The sequence below is a fragment of the Ambystoma mexicanum genome, chromosome 9, assembly GCF_040938575.1.
Source record: "Ambystoma mexicanum isolate Mex_15411 chromosome 9, UKY_AmexF1_1, whole genome shotgun sequence".
Lineage (NCBI taxonomy): Eukaryota > Metazoa > Chordata > Amphibia > Caudata > Ambystomatidae > Ambystoma > Ambystoma mexicanum.
In genome coordinates, this window is record NC_090931.1 from 293,543,718 (window position 1) to 293,569,932 (window position 26,215).

The 26,215-nt window shown below is 47.4% G+C and overlaps 1 protein-coding gene across 10 annotated transcripts in view; it reads right to left on the reverse strand.

The window, feature by feature from the left end:
* SYNRG (synergin gamma) overlaps window positions 1-26,215 on the reverse strand; it is a 1,253,369-nt gene that overhangs the window by 1,122,828 nt on the left and 104,326 nt on the right. The gene's annotated exons all lie outside the window — the stretch shown is intronic.

Below are 26,215 nucleotides of genomic sequence, written 5' to 3' on the forward strand. Positions count from 1 at the left end.
CCTGCAGCTTTTGAGGTCTGCAACCTCTCAAGGCTCTCGTCAGCCTTGCTGCCAAAAAGGGGTTCCCCATCAAAGGGCATGTTGAGAAGCCGGGCTTGCACATCAGGAGCAAACCCCGACTTCCGCAACCACGCAAGTCTGTGCATTACGGTCCTCACCGCCATGGACCGACTGACACAATCTGCCATGTCCAGACCCGACTGAACGGATTCACACATGGCATCCTTGCCATCCTGAACAAGAGCAAGAAAGCCATCCCGTTCCTCCCCTTCGGGAATATGTTCAGCTGCCAAAGAGACAATTCCACAGAGTACGAGTGAAACGTGCTAAGGCACACACGGAGTTGGCTGCCTGCAAAGCCATACCCCCTGAAGAAAACACTTTCTTTGCCCAGCCATCAAAACGCTGGTCTTCCGTATCAGGAGGGATGGTAGGGTAAGACGCCCGTTTAGCCGGGGCCGTAGCCGCCTGCACCACCAAACTCTCCGGAGTGGGGTGCACAGTCAAGGAGCTGGGGTTGCTAATGGCTGGACGGTATTTTTTCGGCAAAGACTTGCCCACAGCCGGGAGACTCTCCGGACCAGTCCAAGCCACTGCCACCCCTCTTTGCAAGGCCATATGGAATGGCAGTACCAGGTCAGTTGGTGGACCGTGGCCCAAGATATCTGTCAGGTCATCTTGCAGAAAATCCCCTGGTGGCGCAGACCACCCCAAGTACACCGTCACCCTCGACATGAGGCGCCAGTACGAGGATTCAGCATGCGTACCTGGCTCAGGCCTGCCAAACTCAACCTCCGGGGAGGAGTCCAGAACACTGGCGTCATGCAAAGACTGACACAGGTCTTCCAACTGGCTATGACCAGATAATAGGTCATCAGGAACCTCCTCAGGAACCAAACCTTCATCAGACCCTTCATCCACCTCAGATATATAACCAAGAGGCTGGAATAAATCCCTGGATGAGGGCACAAAAAAAGGCACGCGTTTGGACTTGGCCAAAGGCTTCCTCAAAGTTTTCACCGATCTACAGGGCACCTCCGATAAAGCCTCCTCGAAAGGCGTCAAGGGCGTCGAGCGTGGCGCCAATGGCTTCGACACAGGCCTCGAGGGCGGAGCCCCGAGCGTGTCCTTCGACGGCCTCTGCGCCAATGGCGTTGATGACTTCCTGGGAGGCGGAGCCTCGAGAGAGAGTCCCGACGGACATGGCGCCAATGGCGTCAACGTCTTCTTCGAAGACCTCACAGGCTCCGACGGTCTCGAGGGCGTCGAAGACCGGGACCTGGAGCGGACAGGGCTAGAACGATCCACCTTGTCCGACCGGGACCTCGAAGGTTCCCGGTGATCGCGGCAACTGCTTGAGCCCGAAGGCGTGCGAACGGTGGCTCTAGCACATTCCCTGCCAGCGTCTTTCGACGGCGCGAACGGAACGGAGCCCTACGACTGAAAAATCGCCAACATCTCCTTACAAAATGAATCCCATTTGGCAGGAGAGGAATGCTTGTTGGGACAAGCCACCCGCCGACGGGCAGAGTCCGGGGACGGGGAAGGCGACCGAGACCCCCCCCTGGACTTACGCCGACGATGCAGAGTCGCCCCTCGAATCGTCGGTCAAAAGCCCAGTGGATTTCGACTTCCGGGGCTTGGACACCTTACCGACAGAAAGCTTCTTCTTATGCTCCCACAAGGCCTTCGATGTTAACGACTGGCAATCATCACAATCGTCCGTGGCGTGGTCCTCACTGAGGCACCAGCGGCAGGCATTGTGCAGGTCCGTCAGCGACATCTTGGAACTGCAGTCCCGACACTTCTTGAAACCCCGCGGCTGGGTTTCAAGATGACGAAGACATCAGGAAATCTTCACAAACAAACGGGTTCGAAGAACCGATAGAATAACTCAGAAGAACCGAGGCGCGCCGAGATCTCCGAAGCGAACACGTTCACTGAAAAAACGGAACTGAGGCTACGGGCGTCGTGCGTCCTACTTATAACATCCGGTGACGTCGGCTCGATGGAGGCCCTCGAGGACAGCGTATCGACATCATCGACGCAGACAATTTTCCGAAGCAGCACAGCTGTGATGATTACCCGTCATAGATATGGAATACGTCTGAGGAACCAATCCCCTCGAAACATGGTTCATAGCAAGCTCTGTCACAAGCTTTGACACTCTACTTCCTGATGGCTACGAGATCCTCTCTGCGCCCAGATCCAACCGTTCCGGTGGAGGAATAGCTCATTGTTAGGGAGAATTCTCTTATAAGGCTAATTTCCCAAACTTAGTGAGTCCCCCAGCAGCTTTGCTGGATTTTTGGGGTTTGTTTTTTTCTCCTGCTAAGAGTGAGACTCTTTTCCTCCCACTCTTAGGCATGATTTGAGGTGCTTTTTGACTTGGTATGTGTTCATGGGCTATGGGGTAACCTCTTTCTACTCCATAGGGCATCATCTGTTTTTGTATGTGTGTTACACAGCACCCTCAGTGCAGTAACACAGGGGTGTCATAGTGACTCCCCAACATAGACTCCATACCCTGGGACTGACTACTGTCTCCCAGAGCATGTAAAGTCACCATTGACTTTACTAGTCCTAAATTGTGGACAGAACCAGTACACACCATCATATTGTGGAAGTACTGGTAGGGGTAAATCGATTGCCCCGGAGTCTGTTTCCAAGGGGGCACTGTGCAGTCCCCCCCCTTGTCGAGTTTCTGGCGGGTGGCAGTGGTTACCACGCAAAATATTCCTTCGGAATATTCTCTATGGGATTTTCCATTGATTTTAAACGCACCACTTGTTGGTGCAATGTTAAAGATACCACCGCTTTATTTAATATTAAATCCACGGTTGGGTCTTTTTGCCAGAACTCTGTTTCAAAATGGCGTCCGTGTCCGCCTCTGTAACTCTGACCAAGGTCGAGCCCTTTGTTCCACTATTTTGGCAGGCTTCTCCACAGAAGCCCTCCAAATGGTGCCACTCTGTCTGGGTTCCATAGGAGGGGTGGAGGGGGGGGTTCGGCACCCTGGACTGAGTTGCCGTAGCAACTCAAGTCGCACTCTTCTCTGATTGGCCCACTTAGCATGTGTGATTGACAGCTAGGCTGATGAATGGGGGTTTTTCTGCATAAAAGCAGGGCCTTTGGGACTGGAACTTCAGAAGTCGCCACAGGACCTAAGAATCCGAAGAGGGAAGACGCTGAGCCATCTGCAACGACGACACCACCGGTGAAGCCCTGCTGCAACAAACTCACCACTTTCCCAACAACAAGAGAAGATCTTCTGCTGGACGAGTCTTCTCCCCCTGAGCTGGTGGGACCAACCAGTTCGCCTCTTTCGCCTTCCAAAGACGTCTCTTGGTCGAATCCCCCGTGCCAAGCACCCCGGCGGCCGGATAGCCAAGCTTCACCACTTTGACCGCGAATAAAAAGGACTGCACCTTTTAATCAGGAACTCCGCGGCTGGTTTCATCAAAGGGCAGTGCAACGACTCCAAGTTTCCTCCTCGACGAGATCCTCTCTTCCCCTGGTTGAAACAACTGCAACCATTGCCAGGAACAACTGCCACCGCTGGAGCTTCCTCTCTCTTAAGGTACTGTGTCCTACCTGGCCTCCCTTTCTACAGATTGCTAAAGGTGACCCTTAAATCCTTAGCTTTCTATACTGGGTTGGCCCCAGACCTTCTAACTGTTTCTTGAACTAAACCAACCTCTTTTGAACACTCTGCAAAGACTTTTAGTGCAACTTAAACTGTGTGATCCTGGGCACATTTCGCTTTGCTCCATTTAAAGTGGGCCTGGCCTATGAACTTTGGCTCCACAGTATATTCTGCCTTTATTCCCTTGCTCTGACTCTTAAAAAGTGTGGGACTGTATTATTCTTAGGCTCTGCCTTTTTCTCTCCCTCTCACCAAACGATTGGAGTGCCATCTTAATTAAGCGCTCCCATCTGTCTTGACAAATAGTGGTGTTTTAACTCTGACTTGTCTAATAGTTATTAAGGGAGGTGTGTATACTTTATCTGACTGTGTTTTAACTTGCTTCTGATTTAAAGTGCTAGAGTATTGCCTAAAGTGTGTTTTAAATAAAATAAATAACTGTATACGTTTGATACAAAGCTCTGGTCAGTGTTTGTTTGCTCTACTGTGTTTTTAGCCCTATTGTGTATACTCTACATACTGCCTTACTCTTCTTGAGAGAATTCTGACTGCTCAACCACAGCTACCAGGTAAATCTGGGTGGTACGGACTGCTACCAATTGGGTTTACTGCTTACTCCTGTAGTCTTAATCTTTTTGCAGTATTCCCTAAGGGAAGTGCACAGGATTCTGCCTAACACCCATCTTCCCGGAGTGGATTCCTGCCTCTAACATTCCTATGCAGTCCTACTCCTTCTTTGAATGCCTGGTCTATAGGCTCTCTCTCTCCTGGCCACTCTCTCACAGTGGCTACTATCTACCGGCCACCTGGTCAGATATCACACTTCCTCTCCGAGTGGGCTGACCTCTCTTCCTCCCTCCTGGCCTCAACCACTAAACTCCTCCTCCTTGGAGGCTACAAGATCCACCTGGATTCTTCCTGTCCCGCCACGGGATTCTTTCGGGACCTTTGCGACTCCCTCTCTCCCTCTATTCTTCCCTCTGGCCTGACTCACTCGGCAGGGCACACTCTCGATGTTCTGATCTCCTTAGAGCACCCCATCTCTAACCCTCTTATCACTCTTCTCTCCTGGAGTGACCACTTTCTTCTCTCCTCATCTCTCCCTCTCCACACCTCAGGCCACGTTTCCCCCCTAAACTGCCACCCACTTTCTCAGTCATTCGAAGAATGAAGCGCGTGTCAGATAAGGCTTTCTCTGCCTCCTTCTCTCGCCCTCCTGCACCTCTGGCTTACTCACCCTGACCCAGCCTTTTCCATGCTCCACTCTGCCATCTTTAATACTCTCGATGCACTTGCCCCAGTCATGAGGATCCGCATGAAGCCTAAAGCCAAGTGCAACTCCTGGTACAACTCAGATCTTGTCACTGTTAAACGCAAGTGTAGGGTGGCCGAGAGGAAATGGTTGGAATCTTGTACATCCTCTGACAAACTGGCCTGACGCCTTCTGCAAAAGGCAATACCGACTCTGTCCTCACTAAGAAGAGAGCTCACATACAAGCCCGCGTTTCAGCGGCATCTAACAACACGGCCAAACTCTCTGCAAGGAACTGGCCAATCCTGCCACAGTCTCTACCTCTGCTGCTCCTTCCCAGGCTCTCTGCAGGCCCTGGCTTCTCACTTCATCTCTAAAACCCAGGACATCCAGTCCACCCTCTCAGCTTCTCCGGCTTCTCCCTCCAGTCCCTCCTCTTCCTCCGGCCCCCCTGCTGCCACCACACCCTTGCTTCTCTGCCTTTCCCCTCTTCTCCCCATGCAAGGATTCTAGACAATTCCAATCTATGAAAACCTCATCAAAACAGGTTCTTCCCTCTTCTTCCAAAACCTTCAAGGACCGCATGGACACCCTTGCTCCAGCCTTGGCCGATTCGGCAACCACTCTTTAGCCTCTGGACCCTTCCCCTCCCGCTGAAGCACTCTTATGCACCCCCTTCTCGAGAAACCCTCAGCCGACCCCTCCCTTCCATTATCACCCGATCTCCATCACTCCTTTCCTGGGAAAACTCTTGGAAACGCTGGCCATCTCCCAGCTTAATCTTCACACTGAATCTGTTGGCTGTCTCCATGACCATCAGTCTGGCTTCAGAGCAGCCAGAAGCACGTAAACTGCTCTCCTGAACATCCATGAGGACCTCTCCCCTCTGTCCTCATCCTACTTGATCTCTCCTCTGCTTTGACACGGTCAACCATGTCATCCTGCTCAATCGGCTCCATGATAACCTTGGTATTACTGATCAGGCTCTGGTCTGGCCGACTTCTTTCCTCGCTGACCGACCCTCCCAGGTCCAACTTGGGCCCTTCCTCTCCTCTATCTTTTTCTCTACCCTGTGGTGATCCACAGGGGTCTAACCTTTCTCCCTGGTTGCTCAACCATTACCTGGCAGCTCTCGCCCACCACATTGCTGCTCTCTGGTCCAATGCTATGCGGACACCCAGCTCGCCTTCAGACTCCCCCTCTGCCGCCTGTTGTTCTCTCATCCCCGATTGTTTGTCTGCAATCCAAGAGTGGTGCACCACCAATGATCTCTGCCTGAATGCCAGCAAGACGGAGATCCTCCTCATCGGCACACCTGCATCCCGCTTTGCCCCTCATCCTCTGGCCAGCGTCTCTTGGCCCTCTTCCTGCTCCCACCTGTGCTCTTCACTCCTCCACCTCCAACTCCAACTCCTTGAGGGTCAGTCTCTTCTCTAAGCAACGAGCTGAGGGCAGATCTCTCTTCGGCTGACGCCTTCCTCTGGAACAGCCTCTCAAACTTTAGCAGAACCATCTCCGGTTCCGGAGGCAACTCAAGACTTTCTTTGCCTCTGCGTTCTCCCTTCTCCTTCCCTGCTGATCTCCTGTCTGATACGGCACTGGTTACCTGGCTACCCTCTGAACCACGGGCCCAGGTCCCTGCCCTCCCAGTTGCACACCTGCACTGCCTCCTGGTAATACCGCACTGGGGCTGCATCTGCAACCCTACAGCCTCCCTTCCTGCACTCTTACACTCGCTGTCTGCACTTAACCCCTGCACTTTCACCTGTTGGCCGTACTTCTTGTTTTCCAATGTTTAGATCATATGTCCTGCACTTGCTCCTCCTCCCCTTCCCCCTGCACTTGCGCAATCTCAATGTCACTGGGCCTAGTACGATCGTTGTCTTGTCCCCCTTTGTTCCCCCTCCCCCACCTCGTCATGCCTTGAAACATTTGTGTATAGACATGCTATGAATAAAGTATATCATAAAATATAGGTAGAAGGTGCTTTTCAGAAGACAACTGAAGCCCAAATAAACGTTCAAGCTTAAACACAAGGTTTGCTCACAAAATGCAACATGACTGGGTCATGATTTATCATTCACTTGCAAGTCTTTTATTTTAGGCATTTTAACACCTCCCTAATCTGCGCAGGGGTTTGTAAGCAAAGTAATTAAACTCAACTCCCCCCAGCAGCAGGAATAAAAGGGATATGCATACATGAGTCCACCTTGGCTAAAATGAAGGCAGAGTCAGGAATGTGCTCCAGTGTTGGTTTGGGTGCTCTTTCCGGGCCTATGCCTGTGGTTACACCGGTCACTCTTGAGGCTTTTATGGAGGACTTTGCCGATTTGGCAGTCAGAAAGAAACTCAAACCGCAAGTTATACTGCGCCTTAATATCTCCGTTGAATGGAGTGCATTTATCTAATATCTTTCAAGAGTGGAATCACCAGAACAGATAATATTCCCCACTCACATTGCAGCACTCGCCCAAAACCACTGAATCATACTGCTAACCACCTTAGCTATATGGTGTTTTAGCTTGGAATTAAAGTATTTCACTTCTTCTGCTTGAATCCAGAACAATTTTTTACATTCAGCCCCATGTGAAAAATAAGATTTATATTTACATAATGTGTCCCTGACCATTTGAGATAGCCCCGATAATACAGTTCGGACAAGCAGAATTATGAAATGATGGCTCTAAGAGACTATCTGAAACATGTAATGTCTCTGGCTTTGAAATTTAGATCGGTTTACCCTCTACTATCTATAATATGGTAAACCAGGAAGCATTTTTCGCAGTATACACGCAGAATAATTCTCTTCTGGTTAGCAAAAATGAGCTCACATTGATTATTCCAATATTGAATAGGACCACTCACAAGACAATGAGTGCCCAAGCCTTATTCTAATAAAATTAAAAAAATGTGTAATGCGGCACATATAAACACGCAAGTATTATCAATAATATGGTAACTCTCCATGTTCAGCGTGTTTAAGTTTTTTCCAAATTCCTCCTTGCTTCACTTGCCCATATGGGCATTGTCCTTTTGCAGAACTTGTGCAATTTCAGAAACTATTTAATTCATTTGGCTAAGGTGCGAGTAAGTCACGTGTTATGTCAAGTGACAGTTTTATACACCATCACGTGACCTCCTAATGAGGAAGCCTCATAAATTAAAACGGCTTTCAAACGAGACGTAGTACGGTCCGGCTTGTCTGCCAGGAACAATCCCAGCAAACACGTTGAGAAAGGTAAGCCACAGACTTTTGCTCTTATGCGCTTTAAACTAGAGCGGTTTTCATAAAACAGACACACCGAGTACTAACACCATTATGGTACGTTAGAGATGCCGACCTAAGTTCGAACTAATGGCGTCTAGCAAAAGACACTTAAAGCTGCAACTAACTGTTAGAGACGTTATTTGCAAATTAAGCTACACCTGAAACAGACTAAATATCAAGTTCAAACTCTAAGGAACAAAATAGTAAAAGCGGGTTTTGAAATTCTCGCCCTTTTCCACAGAAGCCACGACAGAAATTGCTTCTGAAGTGTCGACCCAACTTAAGGGTAACTCTTTTTCGGTCTCCATAAGCTTGAGACTCGCACAGAAGACACAGACAGAGACAGAGACGTGTTCTTTCTTTAAGTTCCTTTTCTTTACAATGTTGAATTAATTCATTCTAAATAAATGATGGAATAGTTATTAGTCCTTTGTTTTCCCTATTCGAGTAGGGATCCTGATACTGGATGGATGTCAAAAATTCAAACACCCAGTAGCCCAAGCTCAGACGTCCTAATTTACAGTTTATGGAACACAGGTGGGTGTGGTGCTTGAGTCTAATATTCAATACGAGTCATCACCTCAAGAATCATCTGGGGCGCACAACCTCTTTTTATAATAAATCTATTGTTTTATGTTTTTTTAGATCATTTAATATATATCAATGGGGAATTAAAATGATCTTCCAGAAATAATCAATGTCCTGAAGATGGCCCAAAACTCGTATTATTGACCACCCCAGACAAAGGTGGTACTTCGCTAAGGGCTGAAACATATGTCGACCGAAAAAGGAAACCTAATGTATTTTTTCCTATGACAGATGCATGAAATCAATAATTGTTATGCTCGAAGAATATTCAATTTGATAGTTATTGTAGAAGCTTTTTTGTTGTATGAAAGGTACGATTGATGATCATAAGATCAATTGTTGTAATGTGCTTTTGCTTTAAGATGTTTTATGAAAAATCATTAACGAGAATTTTGTTTTGCAATAAATGCGTTTAGTTTAAATAACTTCCCCCACTGAGGTGACAACCCTACTTACCAAGAAAGTAGTTGCATCTCACCCTACCCTGTGTTACATACAGGACTTCTAGAGAGGGGTAGTCAATCTGTAACGCACTCTATAATTCCATTGATACTCTCCCTTAAAACAGATTTGAACCCCCCCCGTTAACAAAAAAGTAGGGAGTACCCAAATTGCTTATCCCTAAATAGTTTGGTCATTAGTCCTTGTATTTTGTATGACCATTTTTTTCATTTAATTCAACCCGAGTATCCCAGTTCTTACAATAAACGAACAAAAAAATATGGAGAAAGTGACTAATAGGAACTACAATAAAATCTGCTATGAAGACTTAACAGGCGGCCTTACCAGTCTTATGAAGTCCATATCAAACCTAGACCCTCCTGGGCTGCTGGTAGCTGAATATAACAAGGCGATAACTGACCTTTTGGACCCGGTAGTGCCTATTTAAACCAAGATCCTCAGAGAAAAAAAAAAAAGAAAACAATAACCATAAATGGTACACAGCCGCATTTACGCCATCTAACACTGACTGTATAAACATTCAGAAGGACTTCTCAGACAAGATAGCCAAAGCCCATACAAATATTGCTAATAACGGAACGGTTAAATGAGCAGGTATGCGTAGAGAATAATGAAGCAGGGCAACTTAAGTTCTCCTTTAAACCTATCCATGATGAATTCCCTATAAACTTATCCTAGCAAACTTCTTATACTTTTGACGCATCTCATCAATGTGACATTTAGACATAGTAAAGTCCCTGACTCCTTCAAAAAGGTAGCAGTGACTCCCTTGATTAAGAAATCAGGTCTGGACCTTAAGGAACCTTAGACCCATTTTGAATATACCCTTCCTACTGAAGATAATAGAGAAGATTGCAACAGTCCAACTACAGCAATACCTGGAAGGTGCAGAGGCCTTACACTGGAGGCAATCCAGTTTTAGGGCTCACCATGGCACTAAAAGTGCCTTGGTGGACCTGCAGACAGAAATGCTCCTTCTCAAGGATAAAAGCAAGGCTGGGCTGCTGCTGCTATTAGATTTATCATCAGCCTTCGACTTGGTGGAACATGAGAAGCTTGTAAGCAGGTTTAAAGAGGTAGGAGGATGTTTGGACGCAATAGCTGCCTGGATCCCCTAATTATTAGAAAACAGAACGCCCGGAGTTGTATCGCGTAATGCTGGTTCGCCAAGTGCTGAAATGTGGTGTGCAGCAGGTGGCATGTCTCTCCCCATCTCTGTTTAACGTTTACTGTCAACCGCGATGTGTTCTCTTGGATAATCTAGGAGTCTGCTTCACTAATTATGCAGACGACACAGCTGTCTCCGATTCACAACTCGATCCAGAACCAGATGACATGTAACTGAATGTGTTTGAATGCTGCTAAAACAGAGCTGTTGCTCTTTGACTCATCCCAGGCCAGAGGGAAACTTGAGGACCCATTGACAAACATTTCATCCCCATAGTCACCAAAGTGTCGACAGAGTTATTTTGTAGCATCTCTTAGCTTGGATGCTCACATTCAGAATCTTATTAAAACCCATTATCACCTTAGGCTACTGTGACTGAGGCTAAACCTCGATTTCATTCGTAGGAACCGCCGGCAGGCGGATCGCCGGCCAACCCAAAGGCCATTCTAAGGCCTGTTGTGTGCCCCAGGTCCCCCACTCCCAACATCCACCTAGAGGGGTGAGGGCAGGAGCCCTCCCAGCCCCCAGCCCAGCAGAGGACCCGAGGAGGATCCGAGGAGGGAAGAGGATCCAGGAAGAGAGCGCGCCATCTGAACAGGGCCTGCCTGACCCTGTCCCCACAAGTGCCTGACTCGCCCATGCCGGGCGCATCGCGGCACGAAATCGAGGCTAAACCTCGATTTCATTCGTAGGAACCGCCGTCAGGCGGATCGCCGGCCAACCCAAAGGCCATTCTAAGGCCTGTTGTGTGCCTGTTTGGAGCCACAGGAGCCAGGGGCCACAAACTCTGCCCGTGCTGCCCCAGGTAAGCCACCTGCTGCCTAGAAGCGTCTAATTTACAACGCATTACTTACGCTCTTGTCTAACTAATTGCTGCCTATATAACTGGATACGTCCCATCTCATCTCCTGTCACAGACTGCAATGCATGCCCAATTGCCACTTTGTACCTAGAAAACATTATACTGTGCCCAGTAAATTGTGTTGCACTGCTGTTGGCTACCTAATTGTGCCTTTTCGCAACTAGATGCCCTTGCTCTGCACCTACCCTCTTGATAAACCTGACCTAGGTACCCATGAACCTATGCATTCAAATTTGCCCCCCATTGCTCTGCTAATGAATTGTCTCATGTTTGTATAATCTGATCCACACCCGTACCCACCATTACTACTATTGCTGTGTCCTCGTACTTCGACCCTAGTTTTATTGGTACTATTTACACCTAGGTGTTCATGGTCTCTCTTAGTGTGTCGTGCCTCATGGTCGCTAACGGACCACTTTAACTGTGTTGTGCCTTATGGTCGCTAACGGACCACTTTAACTGTGTTGCGCCCTATGGTCGCTAACGGACCACTTGAACTGTGTTGTGCCTTATGGTCGCTAACGGACCACTTTAACTGTGTTGCGCCCTATGGTCGCTAACGGACCACTTGAACTGTGTTGCGCCTTATGGTTGCTAACGGACCACTTGAACTGTGTTGTGCCTTATGGTCGCTAACGGACCACTTTAACTGTGTTGTGCCCTATGGTCGCCAACGGACCACTTGAACTATGTTGTGCCCTATGGTCGCCAACGGACCACTTGAACTGTGTTGTGCCCTATGGTCGCCAACGGACCACTCGAACTGTGTTGTGCCTTATGGTCGCCAACGGACCACTTTAACTATGTTGTGCCCTATGGTCGCCAACGGACCACTTTAACTGTGTTGTGCCCTATGGTCGCTAACGGACCACCTTGATTGTGTTGTGCCCCATCATCATTAACAGACCATGCACTCTAGCCCACACTGTGCTTCGTGAATATCACGCCCTCTACCACCAGGCGTAGCCCCAGCTTCAACCAGCCACCTGCACTATACTTTTTGTGCCACCCTAGCCAGACATCTCAACCAAACAAGGAAAGTAAAGTGCATCTGCGGACCACACTAACTACCATGTGTAGAAATTTGACCTCCTCGACCCTCCTAGCTACAATCATGACCTTTGCTACCCTCAGCTCTCGCCCCCCCATCGATAGAAACCTGAGACTCAGGGCAAGGCTACCTTGCATTTACGAACCTAAAAGAAACAGTACAAACAATACTGCTAGACTTCCATCTTTACAGACACACATGGATAAGCAAACTCTAGCTACGACACCTTTAATTCCAACCCTAACTCCTACTCACCCCTACCAAAAGATACGCCAGAGTCAAAATAAGCACACAAAAAGACTCGCAAGTCACCCCATTCCCAACAACACCCTAACTCTTACTGGATCCCTTATCAATGCCAGATCCATGGTAGCACATGCAATTGAAATTGCTGACATACTGAACAACAGTAGCATTGACTTCCTTGCCGTAACAGAAACCTGGCTCCATGAGGCAGCAGGACCCTCACTGATGTTAGCCATACCTGACAACTACCAGATCCACAGAGTAGACAGACCTAATGCTAAAGGCGGTGGCCTAGCAATCATCGCAAAAACCACCTTGCCTATCCGACTCACCACCTCACACCCCTCCGCTTCCTGCGAAGTACTTTCAGCAAAAATGCAACTCTCCAATAACCGCACGCTAGCCATTCACCTGATCTACAGGCCCCCAGGTCCCCTGGGAACCTTTGAAGATGACCTTACTACCCTCATAGCGAACAATACCCAAAAACACTCGCAAATGTTGCTGATGGGTGACTTCAACATCGGCTTCAATGAATCAGGCAATAAAAATGCCCTTTCTATAACAGCTATCCTAAACGACCAAGGCCTTACCCAAAAAATTCTCTCCCCTACACATGCTAAAGGCAGAACCCTTGACTGGGTCTCAGAACTCAACTGTAACATAGTCATCACCTCCATCACCCCTCAACTATGGACCGACCACTTTCTAATAAATTTCACTGCCACACTTGACCTCCCCAGTCCCAAGACTATCAAAATGATACCACCACTCCCCACCAGAAATAAAAAAGATATTACTACAGAAAAACTTATCCCCCTCCTCCTCCCCACTATTAACGGTCTGAAGGACAACACTGACCCAGATACACTAGTAGACACCTTTAACAAAGCTATGTCTCACGCACTAGACACCATTGCACCTGCAAAATTACGCAAAGCTAAGCAAGAAGCCCACCTCAACGCCTGGTTCACCCCCCACCTTAAGGACCTTAGAAAGCAGAAACGAAAACTCCAAACCATCTGGCGTAATTCGCCCACTAACAACAACAAAGCCAAGCTAACCCAAGCTACAAAACACTACAAGTCTGAAATCATCAACACCAAAAGAAATGTATTCAATGACAGAATTACCAATGCCAAATCGAATACCAAGGAACTATTTGCCATCCTCCGGGAAATGGAATCCCCTATCCAACCATCTGACACGGTCCCAAAGGACAAGATATGGTGCACTAATATACAGAATGCCCTATCTAACAAAATCTCCACCCTTCAACTTAAAATAACGAACAAAAAAGACGCCCTCTCTCTCACTGATCAACAACTGCCTCCAGTAACTGAACCTACCACTATCCCCCCTTTTAGCTTTAAACCGATCTCCATCATCGACACTGAAAAGGCCATCCTCTCACTGAAGCCCTCTAACTGTAAGGGCGACAGCTGCCCAGCTCAAATAATAAAGGACGCTGCCAGAGACTTAGCCCCTTTCATCTCAAAGCTCATTAACTCATCCTTCAAATCTAACAGTGCCAGCCAACCTAAAAGAATCCTGGGTCCTCCCCCTTCTCAAAAAACAAACCCTCGATCCTTCTATCCCGACTAACTATAGGCCCATTACCACAGTGCCCTTCCTACTAAAATTTATCGACAGAGTAGCCTATCTCCAAATTCAAGAGTACCTAGAAGCTTATCATCTACTAGGCTCGCGCCAATCGGGCTTCCGCCCGCTCCATGGCACGGAAACTGCCCTGATAGACCTCAAAACCAAAATTGAGGAATTTAAGGATAATGGGAAAACAGCGCTGCTACTCTTACTGGACTTGTCAGCAGCTTTTGATTTGGTGGACCATGCAGTCTTATGCAACCACCTCAAGCTGGCTGCCAACTTCACAGGAGACGCTATAGCTTGGGTCCAATCCTTTCTAGCCAACCGGACTATGAGAGTGTTCTCCTCAACTACCTGTGCTGACCCCATCCAAATCACATGTGGAGTCCCACAGGGTTCCTGTGTCTCACCCACTATGTACAATATCTTCACCAAGCCATTGTTCGACAAGTTGGACAGTCTGGGCGTCACCTACACTAATTACGCAGATGACACCCAGCTCCTCATACCCCTTTCGGGCAACTACGAAGTGGACCTGGCTCTGGTGAACAAAATTTACATCCTCATTCAAGCATGGATGGCCACACATGGCCTCTGCCTGAACGACGATAAAACTGAAATCCTGCTCCTCGGTTCAGACCACAAACTATCCAAACTCACCCCGGACTACACCTCATTTAACATTGATAACAATACTATCAAGGTTATGCGCGAGGTCAAAACGTTGGGTTTTTACCTTGACTCAGCCCTCACCCTCAAAAAGCAAGTGAACTCCCTCGCCTCCTCAACCACCTACACGTGTAAACTCATCCGTGCCGCCAGACCCTTCCTGTCCAGTGCCAGCTGCCTCACCTTGGCCAATGCCCTTGTCATGTCTAGACTCGACTATTGCAACGCCTTATACTCAGGTGCCAACAAGTCGGTCACTGACAAACTCCAGAGATTGCAAAATAACGCTCTTAGAGCAGCTCTGAACATCCCACGCAGAGACAATATCTCCAAACATCGGATTGAAGCCCATTGGCTAAAGATAAAGGACAGAATCCTTCTTAAAACTATCTCCCTCACCTCTAAATGCCTCAACAATCAAGCACCCCCCTACCTAGCGGAAAGAATCAACTGGAGACCCTCCAACCGACTGACGAGATCTGCCAATTCCTTCCTACTGGAAGTCCCCAGATTCAAACTTACCACAGCGGGCGGTGCAAGTTTCCCAGTTAGAGCTGCACAATCATGGAACACACTCCCACCCGACCTTAGATGCCCTTTACCCTACACAAGATTCAGATCCTACGCTCTCAAATGGCTGCACAACAACGACATGCAACGTCCCTCACCCTAGTGGTAACGGCACAACCTGTTATAATGCTGCTCTCTTTGCGTTTAAACTTGATATTCTATATGCATTGTATCACCTACTGTAACCAACCACTGTTCCTCTGTAACAGCCTGTGTCAGGCTTTGTAACTAAGTCTCGAGCCCTCTTGTACTGCTGCGCCCAGATGCCCACGGGCTCGGAGCGCATTACCAAATAAATAAACAAACAAACAAACAAACAAACAAACAAACAAACCCTACGTGTCGGAAACCAATTGCACAACCTTGGTCCGAGCATGAATTATGCCCAGGATCGACTATTGTAGTGCCCTACACATTGGCACTAGTAAGGGCAGCCTTGGATGTTTTCAGGTTCTGAAAAACTACGCTGTACGCATCGTGAAAAACATGCGCACATATGAGCCTATCTCTGGACACAGAAGAAATCTTCACTGGCTCTCGGTGGAACACAGGACCTGCCTTAAGGCACTCAACATTGTACATAAAGATTGTTACGGACAAGCCCCAGGATATTTAGAATACCTCATTTCTGACTGAATGGTTATTTGATAAGCAATCCAAAGGGAGACACTGGGCCTCATTACGGGTTGGGCGGTCCGGAAATAACAGTGGCGGTAAACCCGCTGCCACTGTTATTTCCGGACCGCCCGATCTCGAGTCCTGCAGGCGGGAGGTGGCGTTCCCCCCCCCCAGGTCTGATCTGGCAGGTTTAACACCGCCCGCCTGCAGGCGGACGTGGAAACACCTGTACCATCACGAGATGGTGCCGGTGTTTCCACTTTCCCATTGAGTCCTATGGGACTCAATGGGAATGGGGATTTACTGAATTCCGCCTCCGGAATTCCTGGGAAACCAGGGTCGTAATGCCCTGGTAATTCCAGGAGTCACGGAGGCGTAATGGTAATACGAGTCCGGCGGTAACCGAGCCGGAAAAACCGGCTGGTTGTCGCCGGACTCGTAATGAGGCCCACTGTTCTCATTACAATGCCTTGTCAGGAACATGAGGGCCATCTTGTCTCAGGGGGCCTCACCTTTTACCTTAACTACAATCTCCTTTCCCCAAATACCAAAGTATTTTATATCGTTTATCTTTTTAAGACATGGGTTGAAGCAGACATTGTGACTGAACTTGCTTGGTTGGTCATACCCAATTCTGAAGGCACCCTTTGCAACATTACTTGAAAATATGACACTGATCATTTATTTGTCAAAGCTTTTGTTGTGTATGAAAGCATTTGCAGAGTGGCAACATCTGCTTTGATAAATCCAAGATTAAATGGAAAATCGAGAGGGGGACAGCCCTATCTTAGTTGTGATGAAAATCAAGATGCACTTAACTGGAAACACTCCTTAAGAGGATTCAGAGTTAGTAATTTACAACACAATCAAATGCCACATAGTCAAAAAAACTACTGTGGTAAATCAGAATTAGAAGGGCAAGGTGGCTTTGTGTTCAAACCTTATTTTATTAGAGATCAAAAAAAGAAGCCTATATTGTCCCTAATTCTAGAGAACTTGGTTCTACTCTAACAAAAAAAGCATAAAAAGGGTGCTCGTCAGGATGTCTCGAACACAAAAAGCACTCTGTTCAAAAACATACATTACCCAAGTTCTGACCCTACTACTATAAAAGAAACAGACACATTCTGGAAAAAGTACACTTGGGCCTTGTCCCAGAGTAAATGAGTGGTGGTTGGCTTCTGAACCGCAACTTTGTGCGACTTTCTCAATAGGGCTTCCCGCCCAAATGCAGTCTATGCCCAAAGCCTCAATGTTTCTCAAAGTTCCTCTTGGTCTATAGAGTGCAACACTGTCCAATCAATGTCTCTTACGTGGGGACGTCTGGCTGGTCTCTTTGTATTCCTTCACAAGAAAGTTTCATGGGTTTTCCCCTTCTAGGTCATTCTTGGTCTTTATCTCACTTTGGGTTTCGGTTCCTTTCATCCCCGCTTTGGGGTCTGGTTCGTTTTACCCTGCCCTAGGGGTCAGTGTTCTCACCCCACCCTGGGTTCTCCAGCTTTCCATGGCACCTTGGAGTTTGGTTTCTCTTTCCCAACATTGGGGGTCTACGGCTTCTCTTACCCCCACTGACTGCTTTCAGGTTTCCAACCACATCGCAGGATTAGGTTTCTCAGCGCACCGTGGGTTTCAGTTTTCTTACCCCACCCTGGAGTTTCATTTCCCTCAGCCCGCCCTGGGCCATCAGATTTTCTACCCCGCCATGGGGGTTTAACTTCCCTCAGCTTGCCTTGGGCTTTCAGCGTTCTTACCCCACCCTGTGGCTCAGTTTCTCATGGCCTCTGCTCCCCCTAGTTCCTGGAGCCAATGTGTAGCTCTTTTTCATGGCCGGTGCTCCTCAGGCGACTCAGGGTTTTCAGCAATGGCAGCACCATTTCTTTGGTTTCCTTCTGGCTTTGAGGGTCAGTTAGAGCTCACCCTGTCGTCCCTCTGGGTACCATAGTCTTGGTACGCATGTGTTCTTCCTCTCATGCAGTGGCTGCTCAGTGTAGTCAGTAAGGGCCAGGTTGTTCTGTTTCTGCACCAGCAGAGCTGCAAGCACCCCACGGTTTCCACAACCTCCTCAAGCGTACACTCTAGCTCTTCCTGCTACACGTCCCCAGAGAAGGTCCTCTCTCCTCCACATCTTCAATGTGGATTGGTCCTTTACAGCATTTGAAATTGAGGGGAGCCGAGAGCTACTTAGAGCCCACTTGTACCTGAGAATAGCCTAGTTAATGTTGTGAAGTAGAGAGTGCTTACCTACCCCCCCTAGGCGATACTGAATGAGAAATAAACGCTAAGTGAGCACATCCAGGGAGCAGGGGGTGGGGGTTGTTGGTGTGTGTGTGGGGGGGGCACATAGAGGAGGGTGCGCAATCACCTTAGTGCATGTTGTGCAGGTTATATGGTACATGCGGGTGTGAATGCCATCTTGGCGAGCAGCAGCCATCTTAGAATTTAGGCCCATGTGCGGCGAACAACATTTTGTGCATTAGACCCCCTGCATGAGCGCGAACACCAACCCCACCCCGGCCAGGTCCCACAGTGTTCATGAAATCCTCCATAGTTCTAAATAATGTGCCTGCCCTCGCACCCTGTAAGGTCATGAGAAGGGAGCAGAGTGCATCTTGGCAGTACCATACCACAGGACAGATAGCAAGGGCCACCTGCCCCCCTCCACCTACGATCCCCAAGCGAGAAATACAGGTTTGCCATGCTTTCTTCCCATGACCCCCGTGTGGCACCGTCCAAACTCAGACCACCGACCATTAAACTTTTACACCCCTCAATCGTTCACTAAGACCAGAAGGCAAGGCTATCGTGCCTTCGGAAATGGGTCACATGATTTGTGCAGCAAGGTGCAGGGTAGCATCAAAATGATAACCTAAAACTAAGGTGGAGGACCTTGGGAGTTGCTGAACTGCCTGGGAGCGAGTGAAGTGTGCGAGTTAATGTGACCTTGGCTCCGTCCCCTCCCCATCCCTCCCGCCCCGAGCCCATCCCTGTATCTGCCAGGTGCTTGTTACAACGATAAAATAACATTGTGTTAGTAGCCAATTAATTGTTAGGCCAACTTCAACTCGGATGACGAGCCGAGTAGCACCCACATGGACGGAGATGAACCAATGACCTGGGATCCCATATGGAGCAGGCCCTATATGTATAGCGCTCATCCAGTTAGGATTGTAGAATTGTACTATATATGATTAAGTCATTTAGTGACGTTATTTGTGCTTATAATGTGCTGCACAAACCCTACAGAGCTCAGAACATTTGGTGGCAGCAGAGTTCTTTGCTGATGCATTTATATTTTGTAGAAATAAATACTTGTTATGCTTGCAAGCGTGTCTTGGGCCTTTTTCCCTAGCAGGCTGTATTTTTTCTGGTAGGAGTGTGCATTCATTAGCTTGATATCAACAGTTACCAGGAGCTACTTTTGGCTAGCAGGCCAACCGATGATGAACAAACACACCTATGTGATTATAACACTTTGCATTTGGGACAATCTATAAATAAACCTTAGGACAGATCTATAAAATACTAAAAGCATAGAGGGGGGTAAGGTCATGGACAAATGATACATTTGCAAGTTAGATTTCCATCGGTCGAGGTGAATGCTGTGCACAGGTCAGAAACCACACCAACCAAGCTTTTAAGTCATTACACAAGTTAAGTCCCATATAGCCAACAAAGATAATGGGATCTTGAGAATAGGGAAGATTACCAATATCCTTTTCAGGGGATCTCCTGCCTTCCAATAATGGGGGGCGCCCAGCGCCCGCACTGGGATCCTTCTTGCCCTATCCCCTAGAAGATAAGTTTAGCGTACTCCTCCATAATACCAAAGAAGGTTGTCCCCCCACTCACCCCCCCTTTGGGAGAGGGGTCAAATTCCCTGGACTTGTCACACTACTTTCATAGGCGACGGACAACAGATAGTGAAGCATCCTTGATAACGGTTTTCTACATCTAGCATTTTAAAATCAAGCTCTTTGCCCTTGAGGAAGAGTGAAACATAACAGCTACATATAAAAAATAAAAGAAAAGCCAGTGGACAGCGAGAAGCCACATACAATTAAGTGTGAGGGAATAGAAACCATAATGTCAAAGAAGAATATCACCAATGTGAATCAGTTCAACAAAGTGTGAGAAAATACTAATTAAAATTACAACACAAAGGGACCATTCTGAAACAAATTGAACCCCCGAATTAGAAATGAGATGGAGGATGCAACATGGCATAGGTTTACTGAGGTATCAACATGCAAGGACTTAATGACAGGCAATTTGTCTCATGTGGACTATATATTTATGAACATACTAGAAGAAGTACCAATTCTCTGAACGGGTTCTGCAGATAGACATAACACTGACCCTGTAGGTCGCTGTTCTGATTCACTTATCGCTTGATGTGCTTTGCACCCTAAAGTAAACGGCACGGAGAACAAGCCTGTTTGAGCAGACATTCGGGGGAGGCGAGAGTTGGTCTGCGGCTGCATACTGGGGCCTTCTTTGCTCTCTCCCCGCATATCGCCTCACCCTGACGTGGTGCAGTTTGTTGCGGTGCAAATATCTTGGAAACAGTGCATGCTAGGGCCTGGACCTCGTATCAGGACCAGTCCTTCTACAGCCACATTGATGTCTGCCAATTTCAGGCACCCGTCTCATGTGTGAAGGTGCTGAAATCTGGGGAAAGAGGTGGGGTGTCCAAATGACATGTAGCCAGTATTGTCGGGAGGCTACCAACGGGCAACTATGCAAAGTGTGGTGCATATTGTTGAAACAGTGTGGAATTGTATCAGGGAACAACGCTTTGCCACAAATCCCCCCAAACACATTTTCACTCGTAAATGTATAGATGAGAATTATAAATTGCAAATCTAGATGGAAAGCAATGGAGCTCTGTACATAGGGGAGACACACAGGTGGTTAGAAGTAAACTGTGTGTGGCAGTAGCAGAGAAACTAGTAATCAATAGGGGAGATGGGGTAACAGTGGCGCTTCAGAGGAAGAGAATTAGGGTTAAGTAGTGATTGGCGAGATGTTCTTGTGTTTAAGATGGAAGGACAGTTTTCTCTGTACAGGAAGCTACTTCCAGAGACAGGATGTGCAGCAGGAAAAGTTTCCTGCTTTTCTTAATTGCAGTTCTTGGTTTCCAGCTTGTTGATGCGTACTCCGATGATGATGCGCTCGTCTCAGGTGATAGTGCTTTACTCAGCCAGATGTGTTGTGTTTTGTTTGCAAGGGCTTTGTAGGTGATTCAGGCTGTCTTCAACATGATCCGGGCATGAAAGAATAGCCAGGGATGTTCCTGGAGGATGGGGCTAATGTGGTTAAACTTTCTTAGTCCTGTGAGGAGGCACACTGCAGGGTGTTTGACAGCTTTCAGGAAGAGCCAAGTTGACACTGCAGACTCCTGCAAGTAGCGCATTGCACGTGTACAGGTGAGACAGGACTAGGACTTGGACAACAGTTATGAAACTCGGGGCAGGAATGACTGGCCTGACTTCAGGGAGGAGTGCAAGCTGCTACCATGCCGTTTGGATCTTCGTGACGATATGGGTTTTGAGGAATCTTTGCACTGGGTGAGAGTTTTAGGATAGAGTCCCTCAAGCTTCAGGTCAGTAAGCAAACTTTGGACTTGGGCATGCTTGGTGGGGTTTCATATGAGAATAAGTTTGATCTTTGCTATGTTGAGCTTCAGGAAGGCACTTCACATCCAAGTTTGGATGAGCGACTAATAGGGCTCGAGTCAATCTTTAGGTAACGCTGTGTGTATTGATATAGCTTGTTAATGTTGGTGATGAGTAACTCAGAGGTTTCACAAAGAGGATGTAGATGACAGGGGACAAGATAGTGCCTTTGGGACCCTTCTGGGCTGACTTCCCCATGTCACCAGGTAGCCTGCAAATTGGTCTCGGTTGGATAAATGGGCAGTAAACCACCAGAGGAGGACTGTTCCTTCAAAGTCCATGACCATGGGGAGAATGTTAAAGGGCTTAAAGGTTAACTGCATTGAAAGGTAGCAGAAAGGTTGAATAGAATGATTAAAGTGGTGTCTCCTTAGACCAGGACGTGCAGAACTTCAATAACATTTTTTTGGTGGCAGTCTCAGTGCTGCGTTGTGGTCTGAACCTGGATTTCAGGTTGTAGGCGACTGAGTTGGGAGTGATCCTTTTGTGAAACTGAATGGCAACAAGTCTTATCAATCACTCTGGCGAGGAACAAAGTGGAACCTAGGGACCAGTCAGTCTAACCTCAATAAATTGCAAACTGTACAAAATAATGCCTTAAGGGGAGCCTTAAACATCCCGAGACGCTCCCATATCTCCTCTGTCAGATCGGACTTCCGTTGGCTCTCGGTAAAACAAATAATCGCCCTGAAAATCCTAGCTTTGACTCACAAATGTCTGAGCAACAACGCCCCACCTTACCTGTCCGCTCGCTTCTCACGCCACACATCCACTCGACCTATCAGAGCAGCCCAAACTCACAGTCTCATCGTGCCTCGATGCAAACTCCAAAAAGCCGGTGGGGTGAGCTTCCCTGTCCTTGCCTCCAAACTCTGGAACACCCTGCCCACGCCTATCAGAATTGAACCATCATTCTACTCTTTCAAGAACAATGCTAAAACATGGCTGCTCTCCCAAGACTTACGAGACCTTGACACAGTCCAGTCTCCATGTGGGGAACAGGACTTATATATACATTTCTCTCTGCTCTGTTCTTGTATTATACTCTGTTAATGGTACCCCTCGGTACATGTACATATACATGCTGTATATTTTGTAACTTACTGTAACTACTGCTTTTTGTAACATGTTTAAGAGTATGCGCCCGGTTGCCCCTGGGTCTGGTTTCTGCGCTTTATAAATAAAATCAAAGATGCGCGATGGGGCAATTTTTGTCCTAGTCATGGGTGGTGAAGTGTGGGAGAATCTATCCAGTTTTCAGTGCATTTAGCACAGTGACTTGTGTGAGGGGTGCACCGATTATTTTGCGTTGTGGTATCAGTGCTTCACCTATGATGACCTTCACAATGGTGACGAGAAGTATATAGCAGGGTTCGAAATAGCTGGTAGCTATTTAAGCTCCTGCTGGTCGCCTAGGAGAGCCTGGTTAAAGCTTGAAAGCAACAGCTACCAGAAGCTACTGCCAACTGGTGCCTTACAAACGTGAATACATGACATTTAATATGAGTATTTGAGAATGTTAATAAAGAAGAGTTAGAACACATCTAATACACATTTAAAACAGAATGGATCATATATAAATTGGCCAAAAGTCAAAGTAGCCTGTCCTGGTAGCTCTTAGTTTGCTTGCGGTAGCTCCGGTTTACAGGGGCAGGGCCCAACACCTAGGAGCAGGTTTGAGCTCCTGCTTATTGAATCTTAATTTCAAACCCAGATGGTCTTTGCAGATTGTATTTGAGGTCTGTAAGATTATTGATCAGGTCTTCAAGAGTCATTATCCTGAATTCAGTCCATCTTGGTACGCCGCAGGTTGGTATGTCGGTCAATGTGTTGCCTTCCCATGTCTATCATGTCTGGGTACTGACATGGTGACCATGAATGCCCTTTTCATCGTTACCATGAAATGGTCTGGGAATTGTCTGTTTCTGGGATCCCTGGGAGACTGGACATGAATCCATAAAATAAGAATATGATTGACAAGTCCCCATGTCGGATAGGTTTGTTGCTTGTATAATAAAATGGCTAAGTGAATTAAGCAAACAATGTATTAACACATACACTTGAATACATAGGTGCAGGTGGTTGCTTTAACAGGAAGGAAGACCTCTTGCTGCCTGCTTTCAACGCCATAAACAGGACGGTCAAATCTTACTAGCTGCCAAAAAGTAACCGGCCCTGCTGTTCAATGGCAAAGAGACATTTCTCCTGATTTTTCCAAGGAAAAACAATCCACAAGAAGATGTTAGCTTTCAGACCTGCTTTAAAAAAAAAAAAACATTGCTTCAAATATGGTTTCTTAAATCCAGCAAAGATGATTGCTACTATGCCTAATGTGCCCACACAAGAATTCAACCAGTTTATCTTTACTCACATCCGAACCATGGGCACAGTGGACACTACTTTCGGAACATTTCTTCTCTTCAAATACTAATTCTCTACAACCTCATTAAAATGCATCTTGTCCTTTTTACCCTAAACCTGGAAAATTAAATTTCCCTAGAAGCAGATCAGAATCCTCTACCTTGTTGCCTTTTATAGTATGTAATGTAGGGACAAATCCTGGTCTCCAATCAAGACCATATAACCTACAATGACCAAATGTATTCCATTCACCATCTCAGTACTTGTGGATTGGTTTATTTCTCATCTTTCTCTTTTAACCACATCTTTGTAACACACTGTTTTTTTTTAGTAATTATCCAATAGCTTTCCATTTATTTGACAGTTCACATTGGTCGTTTTGTGTTTTGCCATAATCCTACTCTTATTTTAGATGGAGCAATCGCTTGATCAGTAATTTTGTTTAAACCATTTCATATGCATCAATTGTGGGATTGTGATCAATGGGTTGCCTTTTGTCTCTGGCTCCCCTGAGGTATCTTTATCACTGTTTTTCTTATCTTGCCATTATTGCAGCCTGTAAACTAATGTATTTGTGCTTTTTAATGTTGGCTGCATATTCTCCCCCTTGTGCTTAGCCCTACAATCGTTCAACTCTCACCTTTTGTAGGTTGATGTTCAGTATACTGGTTTTCCATCAGTTGGCATTTTGGTTCAATATGTTGTTTTGTTCAAAGAACATACCCCTTTTATTTTAGGCAATCATAAGCTATTATCATTCTGTGATGCTGGAAATGCATCGGAAGGACAGGGCCTCCGTATCATTGTCCTTTACTGCTTTTTATTGTGTGTTCTGTCGTGTTTTCCGCGCAGGAGTTAATGTGGGACTCCTGGCAGTGCAGCTCTCTCTTTTTGTTTGGTGTACAGACCCATGGGATACCCTAATGGCACCCATGGGTGGGGGTACAACCCTGTGCCCATAGTGTATGTCTTTGGGCACCTGTGTGTGGCCCACAGAGCAGGGTATGGGCTGGTGGTAGCTCCATGCTGAATTTGACAGGTGCTCCGAGTATCCTCCAATTTGGGATACCCAGGCCCTGGCATTGGAATCAGTTGATTCCCGATAGGAAACAAGATGGCCCCTGTAGTCTCTTGCTTTCTATTGCCGGTTACCTTGTTTTCCCAAAGTCCTGGGAATCCCTGACTCCGTCCCTTCCCCCTGACTGGCTATGGGGGGGGGGGGTGGGGGGGGGGGAGTTCCATATATGGTATTGTTGTGAAGTCCAGGCCAGACTAGCTGGAGCCTTCCCAGTGACTGTATGTCGTGGGTACACCCTGTGGGTGGGACCTGGGTGAATGGAGTGTGTGACCAATATGCACTTCTTGTTGTGGATGTCTGGTTTCTGGTGTTTGACACAATGACTAAGACAGCCCTGCCCGAAACTGGTATGAATGCAGTGTGGAGTGTTGAATGGATGGTGCCAATACACAACTTGTTGTGAGTGTCTGGAGAGAAGTGAAAGGCCTGAATGCACTATGCACCCGATTGGCTGGCTGCCTGCATGAATGCCCTTCTGACCGATTGGTTGACTGAGTGTGACCCAGCACAATGAATGGGAGATCAACTATTATATATGTGGGGGCCTCTCACTGCTAGAATTCGTGTTCAGAAGCTGAAGTCCACTATGACGAGTAACTGGAGTAAACCTGAAGCTTAACCTTGAAGCCTTGCTGGAAGAGAAGTCTTGCTGCTGCTCTTCGTTGATCTGAAAGCTGCCGTGTCTCCAAGGACTGACCCAGACAGGACTTGGTTAGGCGCCCTCTTCCCGAACTACGAGGGACCATCGTGCATTGCTAATCTTTGCCAGTGATCCCTGGTAGACAAACCTACGACAGGCTGCCGACCGGGGACGGGGACCGCCGCAGAATCACAAGGAGAAGCGCCCGGACACGTTTCTCCATCACCGTCGACAACCACCGTCACCGACCGGAGCCGCCGTGCTCCCGTTGCCCAAGTAACATTTGATTCAACGACACTCTCGCCTGCACAGTCGACCGATTTGTCACACCAGAGAAAGTTGAGGCCGCCGACAAGCATCCGCTGGTGGGTTTCCCGCCACCTGAAGACCGCAGAGTCGCCGACGACTGGACACCCTTGCTGGACCACAGTTCTTCAAACTCTTTGTGGTCCT